Source organism: Podarcis muralis, chromosome 6, assembly GCF_964188315.1.
Source record: "Podarcis muralis chromosome 6, rPodMur119.hap1.1, whole genome shotgun sequence".
Taxonomy (NCBI): domain Eukaryota; kingdom Metazoa; phylum Chordata; class Lepidosauria; order Squamata; family Lacertidae; genus Podarcis; species Podarcis muralis.
The window spans coordinates 73,671,933-73,684,838 of NC_135660.1; the positions used below are offsets into that span (position 1 = coordinate 73,671,933).

General features: G+C 45.2%; 1 protein-coding gene across 1 annotated transcript in view; it reads left to right on the top strand.

Moving 5' to 3' along the window:
* The first annotated feature begins 12,423 nt into the window (after nucleotides 1-12,423).
* RHOBTB1 (Rho related BTB domain containing 1) overlaps nucleotides 12,424-12,906 on the top strand; it is a 61,730-nt gene continuing 61,247 nt past the window's right edge. Inside the window, exon 1 of the mRNA XM_028729352.2 lies at nucleotides 12,424-12,633. The gene's annotated coding sequence lies outside the window, so the exon portion shown is untranslated. The remainder of the gene's footprint in view (nucleotides 12,634-12,906) is intronic.

The window sequence follows — 12,906 nt, forward strand, 5'->3', positions numbered from 1 at the left end:
TCTTATACCCTTAGAAGTTAATAAGAGATACTGCATCTCCAGGCCAGAAAGAACTTCACCAGCTTAATGTTTGCTCCATTAAAAGGCACAGGAAAGAAAGCAGTGAAAGGCGGTAACTCCAGTAAGAGAGCACAGAGGTAAAATAAAAAAAAAAAATTGATCATCATCAATTTACTTTCTCGTGCTTCTTCCTTTTCTTCGCTCGGCGAAGACTAAAACTGAATGTAGTATGGTTTGTTTGTGATATGAAAACAATATGGCGAAGCGAATAGTAAGATTGCCAAAGGACTGGGCGGGGCAGGGCAGGGGGGGTGCCTGGCTTGACCCTGCTATTATTCCTTTAATAGCAGTTTGATCAGCAGGTGAAGCTTTTCACAGCATGGAGATAAGCATTATCCCCTGCTAATAGCTGTAGATCAAGTAGCTTTTAAAGGCACAAGAGCCAAGGCAAGTAGCTTTGCCCCACTCTTCCAACTTAGAAAACAACCTAGCATTGCACAAGAACTTCAGTGCTATGCTTGTGGCTGGAGAAGTGACTGTGATCCCCCCTCTCTTTTTTTATTATTAAAAATTGAAGTTTACAAAATGATACGGGAATGGGAGCTACATCACTCATCACTAATAACGTATTAAAGGTAAAGGGACCCCTGACCGTTAGGTCCAGTCGCGGACGACTCTGGGGTTGCGGGGCTCATCTCACTTTACTGGCTGAGGGAGCCGGCGTACAGCGTCCAGGTCATGTGGCCAGCATGACTAAGCCACTTCTGGTGAACCAAAGCAGCGCACTGAAATGCCGTTTACCTTCCTGCCAGAGCGGTACCTATTTATCTACTTGCACTTCATGCTTTTAAACTGCTAGGTTGGCATGAGCTGGGACCGAGCAAGGGGAGCTCACCTCATCGTGGGGATTCGAACCACTAACCTTCTGATCAGCAAGCCCTAGGCTCTGTGGTTTAACCCACAGCGCCACCCGTGTATATTAGGTAATAACAAAAGGTGCTTGTGGTACTCATAAACAGACCTTCCTGGACCCAGAAGTCATAAAATGGTAGAGTTGGAAGGGACACCAAGAGACATCTAGTCCAACCCCCTGCAATGCAGGAATCTCAACTAAAGCATCCATGACAGATTGACCATCCAACCTCTGCTTAAAAACCTCCAAGGAAGGAGAGTCCACCACCTTCCGAGGGAGTCTATTCCACTGTTAAACAGCTCTTACTGTCAGAAAGTTTTCCCCGAATGTTTAGTTGGAATCTCCTTTTTTGTAACTTGAAACCATTGGTTCAAGTCCTACCCTCTGGAGTAGGAGAAAACAAGCCTGCTCCAGCTTCCCTGTGACAGCCCTTTAGGTATTTGGAGATGGCTATCATATCTCCTCTCAGTCTCCTCTTATCCTGGATAAACATACCTAACTCCCACAACTGTTCCTCATAAGGCTTGGTTTCCAGACCCGTGGTCATTTTGGTTGCCCTCCTCTGCATACATTCAAGGCTTCTTTAACTGTGGCACCCAGAACTGGACACAGTATTCCAGATGTGGTCTGACCAAGGCAGAACAGAGTGTTACTTCCCTTAATTGGGACACTATAGCAACGACAGTTCTCTTTCCCAAACTCTGGGAGGAAGACCTTTCATTGCCTACAGACAGCCACCTCCTCCTTATTAAACAACTCCTCACCCACAATAATACAGCAGACTTAACATGGACACTGGTACCAGAGCCTGCAATAAACCCAGATGCTAACTTTGCTGCCACATACACCCAGACAACACCATCACTAGACTCAACAACATCAAACATACCATCTCAGGTCTATTTAATTGCTCATCTTCTAACATTGTGTATGCCAGTCCTATGGCTTGGCTTTTCAAAAACAGGGTGTCTGGTATACTTTGCTGATTGGAAACCACTGCTGCGGTCTATTAAGACAACCCCCCCCCCCCGGCTGAAGGCGCAGGAGAGGAAATACTCAGCTCCAACCCTAGCCAGCTCCACTCCTGGCCAGAAGAGGGGTGGCAGTGGTTTAGGGCTTCCTTGCCCCTGGAAGAGGCTGAGCTGTTTGCAGCTGCACCCACGTCCTCATAAGGAGCAATATCTGCGAAGCGCAATAAAACGAGGTATGGCTGCACTGAGGTAGTTGGACCAGTGGTCTGACTCAGAATAAAGCAGCTTCCTATATTTCTACATTGAAACTCTTATGTGAGTGTGCTCTGGCAGTCAGACCATGCCACATAAGTTCCAGAGTTGCACATATGATGTGTCACACCGCGTGGTTATTTATTTCTTCATTTTTGAGCATTAAAAGAATAAAAAGATGCCAATATGAAATGCTATTACATACTATCCCCACCCCCACCTAATTCCCAGCTGAATCAATTAACAGAATAACATTCAGCAGAGCACTTGATAGTGCAGGCACATAACTTCAAAAAGAAAATGTCCACAAGCAGAACTCTTGCAATGGGTGTCAGCAACATTATTATATTCTCTACCCATAAACAACTTTCAGAAAATCTCTCTTAAAATGACCCGGTTTCGATACAGAAGCAGTGTGAGACTGGGAGAGGAAATTACCCTCAGTGTTGACCCTTGACATCCCCACTGCCCTAGAAGCTCTGCTCCCAAAGTAGATCATTTTGCCAGCAGTTCTTTGCCTAAGCACTCACGGTGCCCTCTTCTCGCTGACAACTCCAGCCCAGAAGGCCTGTTGGAGCTGAGGTCTTCCTTGTCCCTTTGGAATTGACAGTTGTATAAGCAACCTAGACTCCTTTAACTGAAGAGGATTCTCTCACTGATACTGCAGCTCCATTTAAGGCTCTGTTTGCAGTTGGCTGTTGCTGAAACAACATCTAAACCTTGCTCCCCTAAATTTCTAGCTTGAGCTCCCTACAGATGCTAGCTACATCCTGAATTTCAGCCTTGCTTTGCTTTACCAGGATCTGGACATTGATTCTGCTCTGTGGAAACCTGTATTTCCTTCTTCTTTTCTCGCCTAACTTTGCTCTGCTGGACCCTGAAATCTGGCCATGAAATCCTCCCCGCTCAGAACCCTCTCAGTGCTGTGACCATTATTAGAACAGAACAGTGGGAAACTGTGGTGTGCCTAAGTAGTGGAAGACAGAAGAGAACTCAGAATAGGCCCCTCAGTCATGATGTGAACCCAGTTTCTTCCCAGGCTCACAACTTGAATGCCAGGTATACATACGTCAGTGAACTGATTTCTAGTTCAGCAGTCAGTCTTGCCCTCTGTGTTTCCATACATTTTTTTAAAAGAACTGCTTCACCCTTCACCTTACTAAGAAAAAAAAGGAAGGTTTTTTTAAAAAAAAATTGCGGAAGTACTCTGAGGGTGGAGAGAGACTTCTTGGTAACATTTCCAATGCCAGTCAATACCAGATGACTCAAAACTGGGGAAGAAATTCACACCACCTGAAACAAGACTCAAAGTAAAACACAGCTATCCTTGATAGTCACACTTATCCCAATTTTGTGATATGGTTCTCCTAACAAAAAAAAAAAATGTGTAAAGAAGTGTGCGTATTAGGTGGTAGTTTGCATAAAAATGCATTTACTGATGAAATTTAACATCCAGTAGTACATTATATTGGGGGAAATAGCCTGCAAAATTATATATATTCGGTGAAATGCAAGTTGATAATGTTGACAAATAGTTGCAAGTCCTTTTTAACAGCTAGGTGGTGGTGGGGGATCCAACAACTGATGTGGAACGCTGGTGAACTGTACTTAAGACTGGATCAATGAGAAACTGAAAGTGAAATTGGCGGCTGATGCATCCATCCCTAACCAAGGCAAGATGCCTAAGTTGAAGGACAGGATGCTCCCCACCCCCACCCCCACTCCCAATTCCATGTGCAGAAGCTAACCAAGCTGGCAGTTGGCTCTTTTAACACTAGCAATTCACAATGTCCTCCACTCGACCTGAATGCAGAAGGCTAGCTTAAGGGATGGAGGTCAAACGTCACCCTTCTAACCCTTCACTGTCACTCTTTACTCTGCCCATCCCCCAACATTTGCTGCTTGAAGCAGCTGCCCACTCTGCCTAATGGTAGGGCCATCATTAAGTTACCCAGCTTCTGCTCCAAATATATATATGAGCTTAACCCGTCACAAGTGGCTCTCTGCGTGTGACACTTTTCTAAATAAGTTAGCATCTGTCTTCCCGCTAAGGCAGACTTCTGAGGTCAAGGATGAAATTGCATTTGAACTTGGGTCTTACGGGCTCATAGCTCGTCCAGTCAGCTACTACAACTGCTTAAGCAGTGTCCAGTTCGGGGGCATCTGCATACTTCATGATCGTGATTCCCAGACAGCACCAATCCGCCAACAAATGTTTATTTCCTTCTTAGCTAGTTTCCTTGAAAATCTAATTTTACTCCACCCAGTGAACAAAGACAGAATGAATGAACAAGTGAAAACCGCCTGTAAGAAGATTAGACAGCATCAAGGAATCCTATTTATAGTCAGTTTCCTTCAAGGAGACTTACCTATTATCAAATCTGGGAAGGTATGTTCACAAGACATGGCAGAAGACAAGAAAGCAGTCTCTACCAACTGAATAACATTTCCCCATTTCTGAGTGAGGGTGGTAAGAAAGACAGATGCCTTAATAGTGGTTAAGCATGCTGTGTGAGAAGAAAGAAGAGATGGCAAAAGACTTGTTTCATCCATAATTACACAGACTGGCTTGTTCTGGCCAGCTGCCTTAGGCATGGTGAGCTCAGCTTGCCAGGCTAAGAACAGTGTCACATTCAATATCCTTTACTATTTGTTCTAAGTCATGAATGGGCTGAGTGCCTGGATATACAACAGGGCTGAAGCAATTTAAAGAAGTTTGCAGCAGCATATAGTGTGTGCTTGAAATAAGAGAACGTAAAAGGGTTTGAGCATTTTCATTTCTTTGTAAAGGAGACACACTCATTTTAAATCATATATATATATATATATATATATATATATATATATATATATATATATATAGTGCTCCCTACTTCAGGGACATTGTTATAGTGTTATGGCTCGATACCACCCCGAGAGTAACTCACACAGAGCATAGTGGGATTTACTTCTGAATAAACATTGCATAGGATTGCACTGTGAATTTTCCTTTTTGGTCTTCACTGGAGATTTAACAGTACCCTTTCCAATATCCATTTATTTACGAAAACACAATTCACAATCCTGTTGCAGGAGACAGCACTCATGCAGACAACATTAATCTGTGAAGCAGTGTCAGTTTTCCCACAGCTAGCAACATGCCCCAAATTTCATGGCTGCCTGCATGTCAACTGCAAAAATCAGACCTGTCTCTCTAGATACATTCCATGTTGCTATACTGCTTTCTTTTTCTCCCACACTCAAAGACACACATAAACACTGATACACCACTCATTTAAGCTCCCACACTGCAGGTAGGTGGGTCTTGGCTGACAGTACCTGCCAAAACATCAGGGCCTATTGAGAAACATTCTCAAGCTGTGAGCTAAACAAAAGACTACTGAACAGGTTACTTTCTCAGTTGACACTGCAAAGTAGCATTCTTATTACAATATATTAGCAGAGTGATACTGAAGCCACTTCTCCCTCGTTTCCTCCCACACTTCTCTTCCGCAGATAGCAAACTCAGTTCTCTGATCCTTCCACATCTATAATGGTACCACTCATGCACAAGAGGCAGACCCCAGCCCCTAAGCCTTGAAGACCCCTAAACAGCCAATAACAACTGAGCATGCTCAGTGGGAATGGAATGATTACAAACAGCTGGAGAGGGGAAACAGACATGGGATAGGGGATGGGGAACTTGCAACCCTGCCGATGCCACAGCTCCCATCATCCTTGACAGTTGGCTATGCTGGCTGGGGCTGATATAAGCTGGACTGCCACAGGCTCCCATCTATGTCCAATACTAGTATTGGAGCTGATGCAGTTAGCTGATGCAGGACTTTTTCCAGTCCTAGGCTAGATACTTGCTTTTTAAATACAGTCATATCTCATGTTACATTTGCTTCAAGTTGCGGCTTTTCAGGTTACGAACACGGTTTTCAGGTTTACTTCCGGGTTCGCGCAGAAGCGATCTGCGCACTTTGCGCATGCGCAGAAGTGCTTTATTGCACATGCGCAGTAGCGGTGCTCTACTTACGGGCTTTTCAGGGTGTGAACAACAGCCCGAAACAGATCGCGTTCGTAAGTAGAGGCACCACTGTAGATGATACCCAGAAAGCTGAGTATCCATAGGATGGGGCAGAGCCTGTCACATTCACTCCACATACAGTATTTAAAGAACTTGGTTTCTCCCAAAGAATTCTGAGTCTACCCCTTACAGAGCTAGAATTTCCAGCACCCTTAACACACTACCATGCCTAGGATTTGTGTGTGCTTTAAATGTGTTGTGTGGATGTGACCTTAGAGACTCTGTTGAAGCAGGTGGCTCACTTGGAGCTCTCCATGGTGCTGCTTTGCCGCATTGTTTTCTGTGGAGTTCTTGTCAAGGTCACAGCTGAACAATTTGCTGATTGAACAGGCCTGGCCACAGCAGTCTATGTGAACTGAGTGCGCAGGCTTAAACACTATCCTGAATCCTCTGCAACACACAAGAGCCCTTAGCAGAATGGCAGGTGTTCCTTGGCAAACAAGCTCATGTAGAATAGGTATCCTGAACATCTGAAAGCTTCCTTTCTGCATAGTTCAATGCATCTGGGCTACCATCTTGGAGGGGTTCTGGCTCAAATATTTGGTGCTTGTTATGCTGAAGGGCCATCTACAGCTAGTGTTTTAAAAACACAATACATTATTGTGGCTGAAACAAAGTGTACCTCTGGTTCTCTGGGGAGATAGAAAGTATGAACTAATATAGAAGCAGGCATCAAATTAAGGGGGAGAGCTTCAGCTCTTGGTCGGACAAGTAAATAAATCATTTTCAGTGGCAATCCTACTTTACAGTCAGCATTTGATGCTCACTGTTTAATCTTCTTTTCTCTTCTTGGTCAGTTGGAATATTCGGTGGTATGTTTATAAAAAAGGAACCTTAATGCAACATTTCTAGAAAATGAAACTGCTTCAACTTTAAAAGGGGATTACTCATATTTACAGAAGGTAAAGCTAGCAATGGCTACTAGTCACAATGGCTGTATACAATCAGAGTCAGCAACACCAGTTGCTGGAGGTGGATGGTGGGAGGAGAGCCATAATCTGACACTCCAACCACTACATCATGCTGACTTTGCACTGTTCTCCAAGACCAATAAATATTGTCTGGCCTTTGGAGTTAGCAATTATATCTGGTCACCACCAATCCCTCCCCAGCTACAACTCCTCTGGCATATGTAGAGAATTTAGGGGTGTGAGGGATTCCTGCTGCTCCTCAGTGCCTCTAGTGAAGGGTTTTCCAAACTTGGGTCCAGCTGTTTTTGGACTACAGCTCCCATCGTCCCTATCCAGCAGGACCACTGGTCAGGGATGAAGGGAACTGTAGTCCAAAAACAACTGGAGACCCAAATTTGGGAAACCCTGCTTTAGTGCCTGGTACGAAGTAAAACTAATCCCTTCCATGACTTATTCCTTCAGACAGCTGCTTATCTTCCTGTTATGGCCTATCCAGGGGCAGTAGGTAGGACAGGCATGTAGAATCAGTGTTCCTTCAGCTGTTGCTGGGCTCCATTCCCATCAGCCCCAGTCTGTGTGGCCAAAACTCAGAGGGTATGGTAATCAAACAACTTCAAGAGATAAGAGATAGTTACCCTAGGACAGCTTCCTCCCTCTTGGAGGAAACAATAATTGTGGTGCTGAAGATACAGTGCTGAACAGAAATCTGGGTTCAAATCCCATGAAGCAATTTGGGAGGCCTTATAACAATCAGTGCTTCTCAATCTAACACACAATATTGTGAACATAATGGAATGCTATTCCTAAGACCCTGCTGCCCTGCGTTCACTGGGATAAAAGGAAATGAGAATATAGCTCTTAATTATGTCAGTCATGTATGTCACATAAAGTACACTGTTGTTGGGGATTTTTTAAGCCAATGGTAGATGTGGAGACTCATTAAACATTAATATAGGCCTGTGGTTTAAAGTGCAGAGTGCAAGCTAATTAGCTGGTTGTTATCTCTTGCTGTTTACAATGAAATCCAGCAAACTTAAAAAATCTAGGACCAAGACAAGGTCTTGTTTTTGCCATCTAAGTTGACACAAAGATAACCCTGCATTGTTACCTGTCTGCCTGGAATTGCCCAATGTATTATGATAATTAGGGACATGTTTTTAGCAAACACATGAAACTTTCAACTTAGTGTCATCAGTTGGGCAAATATATTACTGGGATCACAATCAAGTTAATAGGGCTACTTAGGTAAATGTTTGCAAAGTGCTCAAGTATGCCTTTCCATACAGACTTTGCCAAACTGAAACTCAGACAGCAATTAACTAGTTACCTGGGAATATGACTGACTAAACTCAGTGGGATTTACCTCTGGGTAGACATATATATTAAGGTTACCAGAAACCCCCGCTTCCTGGGGACAGTCCCTGGATTTACAAATCAGTCCCCATACAAAATCCATTGAAGTTGAAAAGTGTCCCCGGATTCATTGAAAAAAAAATCTGGTAACCTTAATATATATGATTGCACTGCTGACCTGCCATTCATAGTATCTTTATTTACATGGGTGTAGATTTTTGTTGGGGGGGGCAAACCTTTTGTTGAGGGGGCAGAACCACAGTTAGCTATGTATTTTTATTGATTTTTGTTGGTTTGGGGGCATGATTATTTGCTTGCTGACAGACCATAAATTGTAACAGGCCACAACTAATGTAGTAGGGTGTCTGGAGGTGTAAGAAGACCAAGTTACAACCCATATTCACTTTATGAAGCTTGTGGATTATCTTGAGCCAGTCACTCTATATTAGCCTGACCTAGTGCGCAGGGTTCTTATGAGGCTAAAAGCACAATTCTAAACACTTTTGAGAAAGGATGTAACATAAATGTAACTAGTGAGTGACAGGGTTTGTTTCTTTGTCCTATACTACCATGTCTATGATAAAGAACCCGGGGTCTTAACTATAGTGCTATGCGAATAAGGGTGTATTCTGTTCTCAGCCCTGTGAAGTACATCAGGCTAAGAGTCAGTGACTGGTCCAAAGTCACATGGTGAGTTTCATGGCTGAATGGAGATTTGAACCCTGCTCCCCCAGGTCCTATCCCAGCACACTAAGTACTATACCACATTGACTCTTAGGATTCGACTATAAATTGGCTTTTCCTGGAAGTCTCCACGGCAGCCCAATTTATCTCAGAAATCATGTTTTTACATTTGAAATATTATATTCTTCCGATTTCATCACAGGTTTTGGCATACATTGTGCTTAGACTGCCCCAAAACAATTACTCTCATGATGACTCTCTGAGCAAATAACCTTGTTGCATTCCCCTCCATAAAAGTGAATTACTGGCCTTCTTTGTTTGTTCTAGGCTTACCTTTAAGCTGCTTTTAAATGGGCAAGATGGCCTTTCTCGTGACAGCCTTGTGATGTCAGAGGTCTAGGAAGTTCCGTAAAGGTGGCACATTGCACGTTCAATAACCTTGCATTCCTGTTGGTTTTAATGGGTATTAGTCACAGCAATAAAGCATGTCCCAGTCTTTGCAAGGGCACCAGACACCTAAATAATGTGTATCTGAGTCCCACTTGGAAGTAGGGATGGGAGAGAAATTCAAATCAATTAAAGACAAACTTATCAAATTTGTACCTTCCAAAACAATATGAGAAATGGAACACAGCCATCCTTTGAAATTAGCATTTTTCTGAATTTACCAATGCAGTTCCCCAGACAAGTAATGTGTACAAAAATGCACATACTAAGGAGAAAATGTCCACAAAAATGCACCTATTAGTAAAAATAGCATACAAAAATGTGTTATACTATTAAAAATTGCCTTGCAAAAATGTGTATATTGGACAAATTTACATGCAAAAATGTGTATATTAGAAGAAATTCACACTAAAATGCTGACAAATTTTCGCAAGAACTTAAAAATAATAACAATCACAAACTGATGTGGAAATGTGATTGGTACAATGTGAAATCAAAACTGATATATTTGCCCATCCTTACTTGGAAGTAAGTTGGAGATACTTCCAGTTAATCCAGTTTAGGGTGGCCCAATGTGTCCCCCACCAGAGGTACTACCCCTCCACCTAACATCCCAAAGAATTTGCCATTTACTTCATTCTGTCTAACGATAGGGCTGCCCCTGCCTCCTTATCCCATGCCTGAAGACTGTTCTGGAGAGAGCAGCCTCTGTTGAACGTCTGTTAAGTGGTTGCTAAAGGAAAGGCAACTTGCCAAGAAAAAGAAGATAGCGGTGCATGATGCTGCAATTGTTTGGCACACATACTCTCTGAGCTGATGGATTATTTAGCCTACAAGACCCATTTCAACTCTCTGAGTAAGTATCATTGAACTTAGGGTAGTGGTTTTCAACCAGTGTGTCATGGCACCCTGGGGTGCCTTGAATGGTGGTCAGGGGTGCCATGGGCAACACTGGCCTCTGTCCCTCTTTCCTACCCTCCCTCCTCTGATGCCCTCTTGCATCTCTGCCTCCCAAAGGCTTGCACAGCTATTTGTTGCAGCAGCCCTGGCTACAAGCTCCTCAAGCAAATGGTGCTTTTGGGGCTGACCAGGGGGTGATGGTTCCCAGGAGTTGAAATGGCCTCGGAGTAAGCAAGCAGGCGGGCAAGGGAGCCCAGCCAGCCAGTCTGCCAGCCCTTGCTGTTGGGAATGGACAGACAAGTCCCAGGCCCCTGTGGGGCAGTGTGAAGAAACACCTCTCTTTGGGGGTGGGGGACAGCTTAGAGACCAGGCCCGGAGAACTCCCAAGGTGAGGGGAGAGGAGAGGAGGCTGAGGGAACACTCCACAAGGGAGGGTGTTTGAAAAAGAGTGAGAGGCTGCCAGCTCTGCAGGCAAGGGGTGACATAACAGGGCTCCTGAGCCCCACAGGGTGCCGCAGAAAGAAGGTCAAGGGAGCCGTGGACACAAAAAGGTTGAAAACCTCTGCAGTAGGGTTTTCACATATATAATAGAAACACACCGGAATGAGTTACATATCCCCTGCCACAGCTAACTCAGCGTGTTCCCTTTATAGTAAAAGAGCTATAGAGTTACTGGCCCTTCTCCATGCATTTATGGCTCATAGAACTAGAGCTGCCACCAAGCAGGGGAAATCCTCCTCAATTTATGAATGGTAAAGTTGCCAGCTTTGTTGTGGCTGTTTTGGCCCTGCTCCGCTACTTTTAAATACTGGCTGGCTTTGCAGACATTTGGGAGGCGGCGCTTTCCTCCTCAACCTTGATCTCCATCCCAAAAGGACACTGTCACCTGCTAAACTCTCAAGCTGATTTGACAGGTGAGAAACCCCAAAAGCAAAGGCTGGAACTTTGTCTGGGATGGAGAAAGGAAAGTCAGGAGGAAAGCTCATAGCTCTCTGCAGCCCAACCTTGTGCTCGTTTACAAGGAAGAAAGTCTGTCTGAATTCACCTGGGCTTACCTGCAAGTAAATCTGTCTAGGACGGGTGGGGCCTTAATTTGGACAATTGATTGCTCTTCACACCTGCGAATAACTCCGGCATGTCCTTATGCATGTTGATATATAGGTATTGATATAAAGGTCCGTATAGTTAAAGCCATGGTTTTCCCAGTAGTGATGTATGGAAGTGAGAGCTGGACCATAAAGAAGGCTGATCGCAGAATTGATGCTTTTGAATTATGGTGCTGGAGGAGACTCTTGAGAGTCCCATGGACTGCAAGAAGATCAAACCTCTCCATTCTGAAGGAAATCAGCCCTGAGGCCTCACTGGAAGGACACATCCTGAAGCTGAGGCTCCAATACTTTGGCCACCTCATGAGAAGAGAAGACTCCTTGGAAAAGACCCTGATGTTGGGAAAGATGGAGGGCACAAGGAGAAGGGGACGACAGAGGACGAGATGGCTGGACAGTGTTCTCGAAGCTATGAACATGAGTTTGACCAAACTGCGGGAGGCAGTGAAAGACAGGAGTGCCTGGCGTGCTCTGGTCCATGGGGTCACGAAGAGTCGGACACGACTAAAGGACTAAACAACAACAAATATACAGTAGGTATAGTTGGGGGCGGGGGAGAGATAGACAAAAGTGGCCTTGTGACATTATTAAAACCCTAGAAGAAGAAGAAGAAGAGAGGAGGAAATTCATTCACTTCGGGCCCTGCGCAGGATACAGCCCATAATCCTCCTCCTCCTCCTCCTCAAGAAGAGCATCCTCTCCTCCTCTCTCCTTCCCCCGCCCGCCTCACGGCCTCGGTCACGTGACCTGTGGCGGCTCCTGTGCGGCTTGTCCCAGCCCGGGGAAGGACAGGCTGGGCGGGGTGTGGCGCTCTGGAGCAGCGAGCCGGGAGGGCGCGAGCCGGAGAGGAGGCGAGGGAGAAGAAGGAGGCAAGAAGCTCGGCGCTCGCGAGAGGCGGACTAGGTTGAGCCAGCGCTGCCCGCGCGCAGGTTCCGAAGGCGCCGCGGGGGGCGAGTCTCGGCGGCCCCCCCCCTCTGGAGCGCGAGGCTTGCGCCCCTCTCGGAGAAGTCTCTCCTCCTGTCAGGTGAGGCGCGCGCGGGTAACCCGGAGAAGGCGGCGAGGAGCGAAGGGGGAAGCGGGGAGCTGCGAGGGAGGGGCCAGGGAGGCTGGCGGGTCTCTGGAGGAAAAAGGAGATTTAATTCGGAACTGTGGCAAGCTTTTTCTTCTTCAAGCCAGTCCGTTCCCCCTTCTTGACTTGGAGAAATATCATACAGTCTAAGTACGCTGAAGCACTTGTGTGGTATTAAGCACAGAACAGCATTTATGTTTATACACAGTGTATATAAGCTGTGCAGTT